The sequence below is a fragment of the Gossypium arboreum genome, chromosome 13 (genome assembly GCF_025698485.1).
Source record: "Gossypium arboreum isolate Shixiya-1 chromosome 13, ASM2569848v2, whole genome shotgun sequence".
NCBI lineage: Eukaryota > Viridiplantae > Streptophyta > Magnoliopsida > Malvales > Malvaceae > Gossypium > Gossypium arboreum.
In genome coordinates this window covers 122,674,142-122,690,688 of record NC_069082.1, presented here as the reverse complement: position 1 = coordinate 122,690,688, position 16,547 = coordinate 122,674,142, and the positions used below count along the sequence as shown (strand labels likewise).

The 16,547-nt window shown below is 35.4% G+C and overlaps 1 non-coding gene across 1 annotated transcript; it reads left to right on the top strand.

The window, feature by feature from the left end:
- The first annotated feature begins 11,036 nt into the window (after positions 1–11,036).
- Positions 11,037–11,143, top strand: LOC128287330 (small nucleolar RNA R71). The gene has a single exon (XR_008278030.1). It is a non-coding gene; the product is annotated as a small nucleolar RNA R71 (small nucleolar RNA).
- The last annotated feature ends 5,404 nt before the right edge of the window (positions 11,144–16,547 follow it).

The following is a 16,547-nucleotide window of genomic DNA, read 5'->3' as shown; positions in this document are numbered from 1 at the left end:
TTAAGGGCTAAAAGAAACAAACAAAATAAATAAATAAATGATTGGTTAAAATGATTTTTATTCTTTTATAAAACTAGAGAGCTAAATAAGTCATTATGTATTTTTAATTCACAAAACAAAATATATCTTTTAAAATATCAACCCAAGTTTGTTTCATGATTCCTAAAGAGATTGGAGGGTAGAAAACTTGAAATCAAATTTTACATTGGATTTATAGACTTTTGCTTATACAATCTGAACATCAGATTTTATTACTTGATTTAGAAATGATTGAGATTTTTCTTTGTACAAAGGCTAAAATTAAAACAAAACCTTTTGAAGAATCAAAGAAAACGACTGAACTTAAACGAAAGAAAGGTTAAGTATTCTTTTTACTATTACAAGCTTCGTTTTCACTCAATTTAGCACATGACAAACAACATTTAATGTATCTCCAAAACTAGCCAAACATACGATAAAAGTTTATTGTAAACTTTGACAATATGGTATCTTAATAAAAATTATTCTTAAGAGAATATTTTGAGTTTTTAATCAAATAATCATTTGTTTTAAAATAGGGATAAATTTAATTAATTTTGATTTAATGTGCAATTGTATACATGAACTTTAATTTGTTGCAATTATACGCATGAAATTCTAATTGTGGTTTAAATGTGTAATTAAACCTTTAATTTTGATTTAATCATGCACATTTAAAGAAATAAAACATTAATTTATTTTTATATTGGATAAATATAATTATTTATGTATGCAATATATAAACATAAAATGATGTTGCATTAATAATTGTGTTAATAATTTACAAGAATTGGATCAAATCAAAATTTCATATATAAAATAACCATAGTTCATGTATAGTTTTGAGATTTATCCTTTTAAAATATTAGTACAAAAATCCATATGTATGGGTATAGGTTCTCCTTTGTCGCAAGAGACTTTCTCTTTTGCGTCGTTGAAATGACCAAGGTCTCCGACCCTTGAAGGCCTCGAGAGGCCACAAAGAAAATAAAGAATAAATCCCCTCATGGTCTTGAGCCAGAAGATGTGGTAATGGAAGATGACCTCCAAAAGGTTTCATGGCGAGACAAACTTGTAGGGCAATATGGAGGATAAGGGGTTAGAGGATGAAGTGGTTATGGAGTCAGAACTTCAAATTAGGGAGGATAACTACATGATTAGTACCAAAGGCAACTTTCCTGAGATTACCTTTTCCAAGCGGATTCATGAATTGATTGATAGGAGCATGGCTAAGACAATTGTAGTGCATCTCTAGGAAAAAAATATTGGCTACAAAGCTTTGGTAAATCGTCTACCGTCTTTATAGGGTTTAACTGGGAGATTCCAGGTGGTTGACCTTGATAACAATTTTTTCTTGGTTAAACTCAGTAATCAAAAGGACTATGATAAAGCTCTGATGGGAGGGCCATGGATGATTTATAGGCATTATCTTGTGGTACAACCATGGAGTTGAGATTTCACAACAAGTGAAAGTTATCATTCAAAGGTGGTGGTCTGGGTAAGGTTTCCTCCACTTTCATATCGATACTATACTAAAGGGTTGTTGAGAATCATTTCTAAAGTGTTGAGAAAGATTATAAAAATTAATTATAACATGACAGAAGAGAAGAGGGGTCACTTTGCTCTCCTGGTAGTGGTGGTTGATCTGAAAAAAACCTTTAATATCTTTTGTTGGTATTGATGGTCATGTTCAATATGTGGAGTACGAAGGCTTGCATGTCATTTGTTATGAGTGTGGCTGCTATGGGTACAATAAGGAGATCTGTTTGAAATAGCAAGGAAATGGGAAACAACAAGGAAATGGGAAAAAAGGTGGACTTGACAGAGCTAACAGTGGTGCCGACTATTGATATTGTGATGGCTACAACTACGGGTGCTGCGAAGGACCTGGTTTCTCTATACGAACCTTGGATGCAAGCTCCGGCCCATAGACAAAAACTAAATACTTAGGGAAGGTCTACTATGAAAAGAAAACAAGATTAATCGTCAGTTGAGGGAGTGAGCAAATCACGCTTCCAAATCTTGGAAGATAATGGTGATGAGAATAAAGTTGTTTTTTTTATAAGAAAACTGAATATTCTTAAATGAAAAATAAGGAAGCTAAATTTTCTCAAACGAAAAATAAGGCGAATTTGAAAGGGAAAAGAAATTTTAATGTGATCAAATTCTAAGGGGTACGCGAAGGATTCACTTGGAGGAAAAATTACTGGTAGGCCAATCACGAAGGCTAATGGAAAAGAGCCACAATCTACCATTTAAAAAGATCGGTCCAAGGAGGTAGGGGTAAGAGAAAGTATGGGAAATGGGCCTCGAATCCCACCTGGTTTCAATTTGGTCATTATTAGTGCTACTACCTTACTAGAATAGAATCACACAACGGTGATCATTGAGAACGACAATACCTTAGTGGGTCAGATCCATCATGTAGGCCACTGACTTGCTTTTTCTTTAAAATATTCCCATGCATAAAATGAGGAGGGTTGCTACGTCTATGTATGAGATAACCAAGCGTGAGTTTAAAGTGTGGAAAAAATAAGTTGTCTCAAATCTTGAAGGCCTTTGCTGGTTAAATGGATTAATTTAATGACTTGTCAGCCGGATAATCTTGATAACACTTCGGGATGATCCATAGCTGTTTTGATGTGTTGTTATAAAAAGGTTGTTTGGAAAGTTGCATCATGTTAGGGGTAGTCTGATGATACAGCAGCCGGATTCGTATGTCATTCATGCCATATTAGTATTAGGCATGCGCATCGAGAATACGATAGGATGGCTGCTTGCTTAGCAAGGCTGAAGAAGGAATGGTTATTGGCTTTTACTCTTGATCCCAACCTCCTAATTTTGCTTTGAATGTGCTGCATGAAGATGTTACTGGTTTATATTTTCCAAAATTGGTTGCTATGTAATAACTTTTACCCTCCTTAATAAAAAAAGTTAATTATAAATTTTAATGTCTATATAAAGAATATAAACAGGATAGGATGGCAGTGGCAAGCAGGCTACCCAGCAACATGCACACAAAATAAAAGAAAAGAGGCTGCTATGGTTGAAGCCGATTATAATGGTAGACATGCACAATGAATGACACTATGGACTATTCCAACCACTAACGTAGAAGTAGGCAGGCAATGGATCTCATCATCAAACAAAGGAAATGGGTAGCAATGGATATGAACATGGATACACTGACAAAGCTTCCACCATATTTGGAACGCCACCTCTTCATTGACAAATTCATCAAAAACATTGAAGCTAATAACTTTCGGCTGCTGCATAGGAGGTCAAGAAGAGAGATTCGTATGCCTGCTCGCTTTGATGATATGGTGGCCTATGCACTTCCAATTGCAGATGATGATGTTCCTTCTACTTACACAGAAGCAAGAAGTAACCTTGATGGTGTAAAGTGAAAGCAAGCTATGAATGAAAGAATGCAGTCTCTTCATAAAAATAGGATTGGGAGTTGGCGACACTGCCCAAAGGACAGAAGGCAATTAGATGCAAATGGGTGTATGCAAAGAAGGAAGGATTTCCTGGTAAAAATGAAATTCGATACAAGGCTAGATTGGTAGCAAAGGGTTACACTCAGAAAGAAGGAATAGACTACAATGAAGTGTTTTCTCCAGTTGTGAAGCATTCGTCTATTCGGATTTTGCTAGCCTTGGTTGCGCAATATGATCTTGAACTAGTTCAGCTCGATGTGAAGACCGCGTTTTTACATGGTGATTTGGAAAAGGAAATCTATATGAATCAGCTAGATGGATTCAAGGTTGTTGATGATCGTAAAACTAACTAAAAATTCAACTTAAGGCAAGCACGCCTATCGAACAGTAATATAGTTATGGTAAGACAGGACCACGAGGACTAAAAGTACTAGTAATTACTATCTTTTTATTATCTAGCCTAAAAATTAAGAGAATGTTTACCTAAAACTAATTATCTAATTAGCTACGATTACAACAAAGATTAAGGTAGGAAAATACTTTTGAAAAACCGATTGAGTACCCAAGAAAGAATCCACCTAGACTTCACTTATTACCTTTGAATTAGACGATTTATTCACTTGACTTATTCCGTAGAAATCCTTCATTTATGTTAATATCCCTTTCGAGAATAAAAACAACTTACTCTAGGTTGATTAATTGAAATCTTTTTCTAATTAAAACCCCTATAGTCGCATTAACTCGATCTATGATTCCCTTATTAGATTTGACTATAATCCGGCAGATTTATGTCGTCCTATCTCTAGGATTGCATGCAACTCCGCTTAATTATGAATGATCTACTCTTAAACAAGGAATTTTCCTCCACTGAATAAGCACATCAAAAACCTGAATTAATATCCTGGAATAATAAAGCAAGGATTAAAACTCACAATTAAGAATAAGAACAAATATTTATCATATAAATCAAAGAGTAATAAGATTCATCTTAGGTTTCATCTCCCTTAGGTATTTAGGAAGTTTAGTTCATGATAATAATGGAAAACATCTCAAAGTATGGAAAACGATAAAACATAAAGAAACCGAAAGAACTTCTAGGAAATTGGATGGAAATTTTCAGTCTTGATGTAAATCCTATCTCCGAGGTGATTCCGATGGCTGTTCTTGAGTATTTTCTGCCTTCAACTCTATGTGTCTCCCATAATCCTCTTCTAAGGTGTTTATAAAGGCTTTAGAATGCTTTAAAACCCTCAAAAGTGGCCTTTTTCCGAGTAGAACTAAACTTGGGCTCGACAGGGACACGGCCGTGTGCCACCCCGGTGTGCAAGTGCTCAAACCGTGTGCAATTCTGACTTGGATTAATGTCGACACGACCATGACACACGAGCGTGTGGTCTACCCGTGTGCCTCACACGGGCATGTGGGTTACCCGTGTGAAAGTGCATAGGCCGTGTGAAACACTGTTTTAAGCCCAATTTGCCTGTTTTTGACCCGTTTCTCGCTCTTTTTGCTATCCTAAGCTCTCTTGAGTATAAAAACATGAAATTAAAGGATTAGGAGCATCAAATTCACTAAAACCAAGGAAAAACCATTCATAAATATGCCAAGCAAGGGATAAAAATTTGTATAAATTACGGTTTATCAAATATCCCCACACTTAAGCATTTGCTTGTCCTCAAGCAAAATCCTTAACTCACAATAAATTCTTCTCAACTTATATTTCTCATTTATAATGTTCCAAAATAATCCACAAGCAGTCATACATTGAAAATTTAACTTAAAGAACATTAAAGTTTCAAATAGTCAAAGTTGAGCATTTTAATCATAAAATTATAGGCATCCCCCTTTATCTAAGTAATTGCCTTTAATTCCAAATTGACAAGGGTTGACATCCTCACTAAAGATTCACTCATTTCACTCAATGTGTTTAAGGCTCAATGATTAAGCACCTATTAGTCAAACATGAAAAGTTATTACCATAGTCTTGCATGAAAATCAAATCTCCACCACTAAAAATGAGATGATACACAAATCAAAAAGTATTTGAAGGGTTGTAACAGGGCTTTGGATTAAAGGTGTGGATAAATGCTGAAAAAGACAGTTAGAATCGAGATTAAATTGATAAATTACCTAACTAGAAAAATAACTAACATCAATTGAATAAACATGAGCTTCTTTTCAGAATATGGATTTAAAAACTAAAGCTTAAAAACAAAGAATTACTACCAATAGTTAGGCAATTAACCAATTCAAATCTCGACAAAAAAGGAATCAATAAAATGGGAAAAATTCGTAAATAATCAAAAAGTATGATAAAAGGGTTAAAATTTAGGGTAAATTTTAAAAAATAGTTTGTTAAGCTCAAAGGGGTTCACTAAGGGTCAATTGTGTGGGTAGGCTTTTTATGGGGAAAACCTAAGTGTCTTTATCATTTTATTATATCAAATCAAAGGTATGGTCTCGACATGTATAATTGATGCAAGTTCTAAAATAACAAATCAATGTTGACACACTCATAACCAATAAAATCAGTGAGCAAGAAAGATATATGCTCTAAAAGGCTCAAAATCTCACGAAAATTATGGGTATTTGATGTCAATCCTGTAAATTTAAAACTTCAAGATAATACCTCAATTCAGGGAAACAACTTGGTAATTTTACTTCTAAAAAATTTCAACTTATCATACTTGATTCTCTAATGTCTTAAAGTTTAAACAATCAATGCACAGTTACCTATGATTTAATTTAGAAACATATTAATAAAAATCATAAATCAATAATTTACTCTAATAATGATATGGGAAAATTATTTGAGAACATATAAAAATTCAGGGATTTTCTGATAATCACATAAACAACCTCCCCACACTTAAGATGTACATTGTCCTCAATGTACAAAGATAAATAATAAGAATATAAGTATAATATCAGAAGAGAGGGAGAGAAGTGAAATTGCCCTAAATATTTGAATGAGATCCTTGGAGTAGTGAGAGCAAGAATTGTAGATAAAGCCAAATAAAAGACATGATTTGAAGGTACTAATAAGAAAATAAACACAACTGTGGAAGAGAATGAAGGGATAATTCGATAATACTTATAAAGATAAACTGATTTTAAAACATAAAACATAAGTCTTCAAAAACAAATAAAGGAAAATAAAATTAAAAATAAAAATAAAAGGGACTCAAAGGTCCTCATCATCAGAGTCGTGAGCCGGTGGCGTTGGAGAAGAGAGATGGAGGTGGTAGCAAATCTATCAGAGAGTGGCATCGATGCTGTTGAATCGCTCAAAACACTGATGCTTAAAGTAAATGAATCACTCGGATAAATCTGTCAAAGTGGTAGCAGGAGCTCGGTGACTCGGTGCTGGTGGTGGGGGTGGGTCCTCGTGAGGGGGAGGAACATCATCAGTAATGTCCTCTGGCTCATCCTGTTCAGCAGAGTGGACGAGTCTGTACTGAGAAGGGTCAACTCCACGGCGTCGCTCTATCATCCGCATGTGGATCATGCTGGAAATTCCCTGTAAAAACATCTGGTCGACTAATGTGAGTGTCGATGACATCTCTGGAGTGTCGAAGAGGCCGAAGTGTCGAGCGAGGCGAGTCACGTAAGGGCCAAGGAAGATGGGGCCCCTCCTATGGCGATCCTTCTGGTGGCGAAAGGCGAGGGCAATAAAATATGCTAAGTCAAATACATGGCCAGTCGCCATGCTCCATAAGAAGTACGCGTCAGTGGTGCTAACTACTCCTGTGCTTTCTCTCCTCCCAGTCAAAGTGTGAGCCAAGATGGCATGAATGTAGCATCGTATTGGAGGGAGAGAAGTCACCTTCGAGCGACTTGCGTCATAGGGAACCATGCTCGCCGTAAGATCAGTCCAACAGCAAGATGGCGAATAATGAATGTGACGGTGAAGCTGTAAGAAATTCTCGGAAGTCATGAACTCCTCCGTGTAAAGGCCCAAGGAAGCTCCAAACTCGGGTACACTCATATGTCTGACAAGTCCACCAAGTCAAAAAATGATAGTACCAGCCCCGTCATGGGTGTTCATCATGTGCTACAAGTAGAAGGTAGTGTAGAACTCCAATGTCAGCTCTAAATAGGTGGGCTCGATGATTACAAAGAACCGATCCCATAGTGCAGTATCGAGATGGAAGCAAACAATGTGAGCAAGTTAGACCTGTTCCAAAGCGGCCCAATCAATATATCGGCCCACTCCTAGCAGTCGCATGCAAAGAAGCTAAAACAGGTCGTCCTGTGGGCCTGACGAGAACTGAAGTAGAGAGTGGTGAGCTTCGGTTGAGGCACTTGAAGAAGTTGAGCCAGGACCCTTATGTTTTTTTAAAGCGAGAATGACAATCTTCTTGCCTCGTGTGTTTGTCAGGATGTTCCTGAAAATAAAAAAATTTAAATATCGCCAAATATAGAATCTAAGTAATAAAACTATAGTCCTAAAAAGAAGATTCCCTAACATAATCATAACTAAGATTAGAATAACATAATATAACAAAAATATTAAAAATAGAAATTAAACAAAAAGCAGATGGAAGCTAATACTAACAATAATCAAACAATAATAGAAAAAACAAAACAGAGAACTAGAATAAAGTAATAGTTAGAAAAATAGTCATAATAATGCTAACAAATAGAATGAATAATAATAATGAAGGTTAGTAAAAACTAAAGAAAAATATGCTAAAATGGAAGAACAACTAAGAAAAAATGAAATAAATAAATAAAATAAATGAAAGAAAATGAAATAGTTGAGGGTAAAAGAAGAAACCACAAGCGATAGTTGGGGTGGAAATGGTGGTGGACGGAGCTGCTCGGGCGGATGGTAGAGGGTAGGGGCGGGACACTGGCGTGGAGGGTGATGAAGCCGTGTGGTGCGCGTGGGGACGTGTGTTTTGAAGAGAAAAGAAAAATGGAGGGAAGAGATGGGGGAGTGTGCTGCTGGTGTGGTCTGCGGCTGAAGATGGCCGGAGAAGGGGGCTGAGGGAGTTTCAGTGGCTAGGGTTGGGAGATTGTGGGGAAGAAGAAGAAAAAAATAAAACTTAGGGTTTGAGGGTTTTAAAGGGGCACGGCCGTGTGAGACCCGTGTTTGGCCACACGGCCGTGTGGCTCGCATCAAGCTCGTGTTTATCGCGAAAATTAAATGCCCAATCATCACACAGCCTAGCGACATGCCAGTGTGTCCAAGCCGTGTGGTGCACACGGTCGCGTCACATGGCTGTGTACCAAGTCCTTCGCTTCTCCCACTCTCGTGTGGTATACCACACGGCCGTATGCCATGTCCGTGTGGCTCCCTGACTTATTTAAAATTTGAAAAATTAGCTCTAGTTTTCATACTGCCGTGTCACACGGCCGTGTGGATTGAATTCACGGCCGTGTGGCTCGATACTTGGGGAATTTTTAGCCCTGTTTCCATAAGGCCAAGGACACGCCCATGTGTCCAGGTCGTGTGGGCCACTGTACCCGCACAAAAACACTAAAATAGCTAAAATAAACTAGTTAGTGGTGTTAATGCTCGGGTTGCCTCCCGAGAAGCGCTTATTTAGAGTCTAAGCTCGACTTACCTCTCATTCGCATGATTACGGAAGATTGAAGAGTTGAAACTCCTCACTTCTACTATCAATTTTATCAAAATAAGGTCTGAGTCGAGTATTATTTACCTTAAAAATTCTAAACTTAGTATGTGTTACCTCGACTGTACCATGTGGTAAGATGTTCATTACCGTGAAGGGAGTCGCTCCATCTGTATTGTGCTCTAAAGTATCAAATCAGGGGTCCTTTTTATCTAACAAAACTTTGTCCCTAACCTTAAATTGCGTTGTTTCATCCCTACGCTCATCATGGTGTTGCTTGGATTCATAGTGTACTTTTGGTTTCTCCCTGACATATGTTCGCCATTCATCTAGTTCATTGATCTGAAGCCTTCGTTCTTTGTGAGTTGCTCTTTTTTTGTGGTATGGATTAAAATGAGGCTCTATCACGTTCTTCTTAGGGGACTCCTGCAAAGAAGTTTGAGTAGTAACATTATTTAAGTTAACCGAATCATCTCGATTACTAGATATTTTAGTAGAATCACGAGCTTGGAGAGTAATCGTGTCATCACCTACACGAAGTATCATTTCACTTGTGCCAAAATCAATGATAGATCTAGCAGTTGCTAAAAATGGTCTTCCTAAAATTAAAGGTACGTCATTATCCTCATCTAAGTCTAAGACAACAAAGTTAACTGGGAATATAAATTTATCAATTTTAACCAGCACGTCTCCAATAATACTTCTAGGAAATCTAATTGTTTTATCTGCTAACTGAATGCTCATCCTGGTTTGTTTAGGTTTCCTAAGACCGAGCTGTTTAAACATTTTTTAGGGCATGACATTAATACTTGCCCCTAGATCAGCCAAAGCATTGTTAGCATTTAAACTACCAATTAAGCAAGGAATCGTAAAACTCCCTGGATCTTTCAATTTGTTGGGTAGCTTATTCTATAGAATGGCTGAGCAAACTGCATTTAATTCCACATGCGACGGCTCATCCAACTTCCGCTTTTTTGCTAAAAGCTCATTTAAAAATTTCACTGCATTTGGCATCTGCAAAATTGCTTCAACAAACGGTAAGTTAATATGTAATTTCTTTAATAATTTAAGGAATTTACCAAATTGTTCGTCCGTGTGGTCTTCCCTTGTCGCACTAGGGTATGGCACACGAGGTTTATATTCTCTACCTACCGGTTTTTTCTCACTGTGGTCTACCCATCCTTACCTTTACTTACCACAAGTCCTTGCCTCGGTTCTTGTTCAGGTTCAACTAACCCTTTTTTATCTTGAACAGTAATCGCATTAAGCTGCTCCCTTGGGTTAGTTTCAGTATTACTCGGCAAGCTACCTTGTAGTCGTTCGGAAATCAACTTAGCAAGCTGTCCTATTTGAGTTTTGAGCCCTTGAATCGACGCTTGCTGATTCTTAAGTATTGTTTCGGTATTCTGAAAACGAGTTTCTGACACTGAGATGAATTTTTGTGAGCATCTCTTCAAGGTTCGGCTTCTTTTCTTATTAGTAAGGTGGTTGATGAAAACCTGAAAGATGTTGTGGTCTTTGATTTCCTTGATTTGCCCACTAGAAATTGGGATGGTTCTTCTAACCTGCATTATAAGAGTTACTATACGGGTTATTTTGAGGTCTAGAATTATTACCCATATAGTGGATTTGTTCCTCTTAGGTGCTAGGATTGAAGGATGGATAATCTGTGTTATGTACTCCTCCTCCATTTGAATCACACCTCATCACTGGATGTACCTAAGTAGAGCCATACAAACCATCAATCTTTTTATTTAAAAGTTCTACCTGGTTAGATAGCATAGTGACTGCGTCGAGGTTGAAAACACCAGTAGCTTTTGTCAGCTTCGTTCTCATGACTTGTCGCTGATAGTTGTTCAGTGACATCTCTTCAATAAATTCGTAAGCCTCTTTAGGTGTTTTGTTGTTTAATGTTCCACCGATGACGGCGTCGATAAGTTGCCTTGTTTAGAGGTTCACACCGTTGTAAAAGGTCTGAACCTGCAGCCATAAAGGTAGCCTATGGTGAGGGCATCTTCTCAATAAGTCCTTGTATCTCTCCCATGCATCATAAAGAGTTTCTAAATCCATCTGTACAAAAGAAGAGATATCATTCCTTAGTTTAGCCGTTTTAGCCGGCGAAAAATATTTTAGTAAAAATTTTTCAGTCATTTGTTCCCAAGTAGTGATTGACCCTCATAGTAACGAGTTTAACCAATGTTTAGCTTTGTTCCTTAATAAGAATGGAAACAACCGAAGGCGAATGGCATCGTCAGAAACGCCATTGATCTTAAAAGTGTCGCAAAATTTCAGGAAATTTTCTAAATGAGTGTTTGGATCCTCGTCCTGCAAACTATCAAACTGAACAAACTGTTGTATCATCTAAATTGTGTTAGGTTTCAGTTCAAAATTATTTGCAGTGACAGCAGGTAACTATACTCGATTCAGTTCCTGTTAAAGTAGGTTTAGCAAAATCATACATAGTACGAGGAGCAGGATTTTGATTTACTGGATTTGCAGCAACCACAGGAGGTAGGGGATTATTCTGATTTTCAGCCATCTCAATATCATCCTCTTTCTCTTCCTCTATGTATTGTAAGCTTCGTCTTATTTTTCTTCGGTTTCTTTGAGCTATGCTCTCGATCTCACTATCAAAAAGTAGAGGTCCTGACGGGTTTCTTCTAGTCATAAACTATAAAAACCTGTCAGAAGTAAGGAAAAGAAAATTTAGTAAATAAAAAAAATTAAATTGCAATAAAAATAAAAATGGCTAAAGTAATAAAAATTAAGTGTTCCTAATATCTTAGTCCCCGACAACGGCGCCAAAAACTTGATGATCGTAAAACTAACTAAAAATTTGACTTAAGGTAATCGCACCTATCGAATAGTAGTATAGTTATGGTAAGACCGAAAATATCGTATCCACGAGAATAAAAGTACTAGTAATTACTATCTTTTTATTATCTAGCCTAAAAATTAAAAGAATATTTACTTAAAACTAATTATCTAATTAGCTAAGATTACTACAGAGATTAAGGTAGGAAAATACTTTTGAAAAACCGATTGAAAAGACAATACCAAAGAAAGAATCCACCTAGACTTCACTTATTACCTTTGAATTAGACAATTTATTCACTTGACTTATTCTGTAGAAATCCCTAATTTATGTTAATATCCCTTTCGAGACCAAAAACAACTGACTTCAGGTTGATTAATTGAAATCTCTTTCTACTTAAAACCCCTATAGTCACATTAACTTGATCTATGGATTCCCTTATTAGATTTGACTCTAATCCGGCAGATTTATATCGTCCTACCTCTAGGATTGCATGCAACTCTGCTTAATTATGAATGATCTACTCTTCAATAGGAACTTTTCCTCCAATGAATATGTAATACCCCTTACCCGTATTTGTTGCCGGAATAGGGTACGAAGCATTTCTGAGTCTACGAATTAAATTTTTATTTTACTCAATATAGCCCCTTTATAGATATCTAACCTTCCCTGCAATTTTAAACCGAGACCAATCCACATCAACCAATCCAATTCAACATATTTTCAAGATAGATTCATGCATTTTTATAGGATAACCTTATCACATACCAAAACCAAGATTTGTTAGCCATACCAATGGCTGACCTTACATTCATTTCACATTAACATTTACTTTATTAGCTTATACATGCCATTGATTTCCAAAATAAAGTTTCTTGATATACCGAAATCTTGAAGTTGATAGCGTGATGTATTTCTGACCGAATCCGACCTCCGAGCTCTTAACACTACAAAACAGGAAAAAAAAGAAATAGGGTAAACACTTTGTGCTTAGTAAGCTCATGTAATAAGAATTATACTTACCTAATATTTTCAATACAATGCAATAAACATTCAAATATCCATTCAATGTATTATTACCCTAACATGCACAAACTCAACATTCAAGTTAGTCAAATAATTTTCATGTATCAATAATATATACCATGATTGATGAGTTCATCAATACTATGATTTCCATTCCCTTGTTATTTTTCCATATTTATCCTGTTGAATTTCTTGTAATTTCGATGGATTTTCAGAGGTACACTTTTAGTACATTTTCGGGTCCGTCAATTCATATTCATGTGCACACATTTCCATTTCAGAGAGCACACTCCGGCGAACCTCATCCTTACAGCGGGATTACCAATCTGGGCTAAATCCCCTGTAATATAAACTCATAGAGTATTTTCGGGATTACCAGTCTAGGCTAAATCTCCTACAACTACAATTACTCTAATGAGTTTGGATCCAATTACCATCAAGCTAAATTGACCCTAATTCAGATTACCGTCTGGCTAAATCCATTTTACACATATTCTTGGAGGGCTATATCAAGATAGGATCACCCGTCCTGCTAGATCCTTTTCTTGTCAATTCCTTTTAGAGATCCATCGAATTTTCCTTTCATTCAACTGGGATTTCTTCCCCTTTTTATCAAATATATCAATGTTTCATCAATTTTCATACAATGAACATTCAAATCATATTCACATCAATAACATACATTTCAAGCATTTAAGAATATTATTCAAGTTACATGAACTTACCTCGATACTTGTTCGTATACAAAAATCTACTAATCCCGAAATTTTTCCTTTCCTCGATCTAGCTTTGTATTTGAATCTTCTGGATCTAAATAAATAAATTTAATTATCAATTTAATACATTTCATGTTCATATGCAACATTCTTTATAATTCCACTATTATTTATAGTTCATTCAAAGCTGTCTACTTGAGTCATAGGCACTAAATTATTTTTATCTTGAGCTACAGAACTCCAAATTAGGATCCGCTAATTTTTCCTAAAACTAGACTCAAATATATTCTTACTATTAAATTTTAAGAATTTTTGGTTTATCCAATAAGTACATTTTATTCTTTAAATTCACCCCTATTCTGCTGTCTGACAGTTCTGACCCTTTTTCACTAAAAATTAATTATCTCTTCATACAGGATTCGGATGATGTTCCCGTTTATTTTTCTTGAAAATAGACTAATTAAGTTTTTTAAAAATATAGATTTAAGCCCCTAATTATTTTTATTCAATTTTTTATTATTTTTAAAATTTAGAACAGGGGAACCCAAATTCATTCTGACCTTATCTCACAAAATTCATTATATCTCATGATTTACAAATCCATTACTTACACCGTTTCTTCTATGAGAAACTAGAATCAATAATATTTAATTCCATGTTTTGTTCATCTTCTAATTCGATTTCTAAAATTTATGGTAATTTTTCAAACTTAGCCTACTGCTGTTGTCTAAAACTGTTTTAGTGCAAGTTGTTTATTACCATTTTTCCCCTAGGCTTTTAATAAATGATAATTTCGTCCCTACTCAATGAGCCTCTTAATTGAGCTGATTTTTCTTAATTAACACTTTATTCTATCACTTTAAACTACTTTATAACCTTTAGGAATAATAATTTCAGCAATAGACTTTAATTCCAAATATTTTCACAATTAGGTCCTAAAAATCAATTTCTATTGAAATTACTTAATAAAATCATCTCATAAACAAATTAAAGCTTCAATTTCATTCTATTTCATCATAAAATTACAGCATTCAACCATGGTGACTTTCAATTTCATCCATGAAATCAAAAACTAATGAATTTAATAGTAGGACCTAGTTGTAAAAGTCTTAGAAACACAAAAATTACAAGAAATAGGTAAGGATTAACTCACTTGGTGCAAAAATTATGAAATACCAGCTTAAAGAACCTCTCCTATGGCATTTTGGCTGTGAGAATGAATAAAAATGAAGAGAAATCTAGATATTTCCTATTTAGTCCTATCTTTATTTAGTTAATTATGCAATATTCCAATTTTTCCCTTAAATCATCAATTTTCCTGCTGATCTCATGCCCTTGCCATCCAGCCCAAATAAATTTTGGGTCTAATTACCTTTTAAATCCTTTATCATTAGACACTTAAGCTATTTAATCATTCTACCAACTTTTACACCTTTTCCAATTTAGTCCTTTTCATTTAATTGACTGCCCAAACATTAAAATTTTCTAACGAAATTTTAATACCACATCACTAACATTTCATAAATATTTATAAAAATATTTCCGACTTGGTTTTATGAGATCGAGATCTCGATACCTTGTTTTTTACTTAATTTCTTTAATAAATTTTTTCTAACTAATCACTAAATCTGTAAATTTTTTCTATCGATATTTTTATACGATTTTCCTATTATATTAATATTCATGCAATAATATTAAAATAAATTTCTCTTTAAATCAGATTTGTGGTTACGAAACCACTATTCCGATAACCTTGAATTTAGGCCATTACAGAATAAGCACATCAAAAACCTGAATTAATATCCTGGAATATTAAAGCAAGGATTAAAACTCATAATTAAGAATAAGAACAAATATTTATTATATAAATCAAAGAGTAATAAGATTTATCTTAGGTTTCATCTCCCTTAGGTATTTAGGGAGTTTAGTTCATGATAATAATGAAAAACATCTCAAAGTATGGAAAACGATAAAACATAAAGAAACCCAAAAAACTTCTAGGAAATTGGATGGAAATCTTCAGTCTTGATGTAAATTCTATCTCCGAGGTGATTCCGATGGTTGTTCTTGAGTATTTTCTGCCTTCAACTCTGCGTGTCTCCCCTAATCCTCTTCTAGGGTGTTTATAAAGGCTTTAGAATACTTCAAAACCCTCAAAAGTGGCTTTTTCCAAGTAGAACTAAACTTGGGCTCGACAGGGACACGACCGTGTGCCACCCCCGTGTGCAAGTGCTCAAACCGTGTGCAATTCTGACTTGGATTAATATCGACATGGCCATGACACACGGGCGTGTGGTCTGCCCGTGTGCCTCACACGGGCATGTGGGTTACCGTGTAGAAATGCGTAGGCCATGTGAAACACTATTTTAAGCCCAATTTGTCCATTTTTGGCCCGTTTCTCGCTTTTTTTACTATCCTAAGCTCTCCTGAGTATAAAAACATTAAATTAAAGGATTAGGAGCATCAAATTCACTAAAACCAAGGAAAAATCATTCATAAATATGCCAAGAAAGGGATAAAAATATGTATAAATTATGGTTTATCAGTTGCTGATAAAGAAAATTGGGTTTGCAAACTGACAAAATCGCTTTATGGATTGAAGCAATCTTCGAGGCAGTGGTACAAGTGATTTGATCAGTTCATGAAAGGGCAAAGGTACACAAGAAGTAAATTTGATCATTGCGTGTATTTTCAGAAGCTACAAGAAGGAATTTTCATATACTTGCTCTTATATGTTGATGATGTGTTGATAGCATCTAAGAGTAAAGTTGAAATTGAGAGATTGAAGACTCAACTCAACCTTGAGTTTGAGATGAAAGATCTAGATGAAGCTAAGAAGATTCCTGGCAGAGTTAGAGCTCATGGCAGAGTTAGCTTGTCTCAGAAGTAATATTTGAAGAAGGTACTATAGCGGTTTGGCGTGAACAAGCAGACAAAACCTGTAAGTACC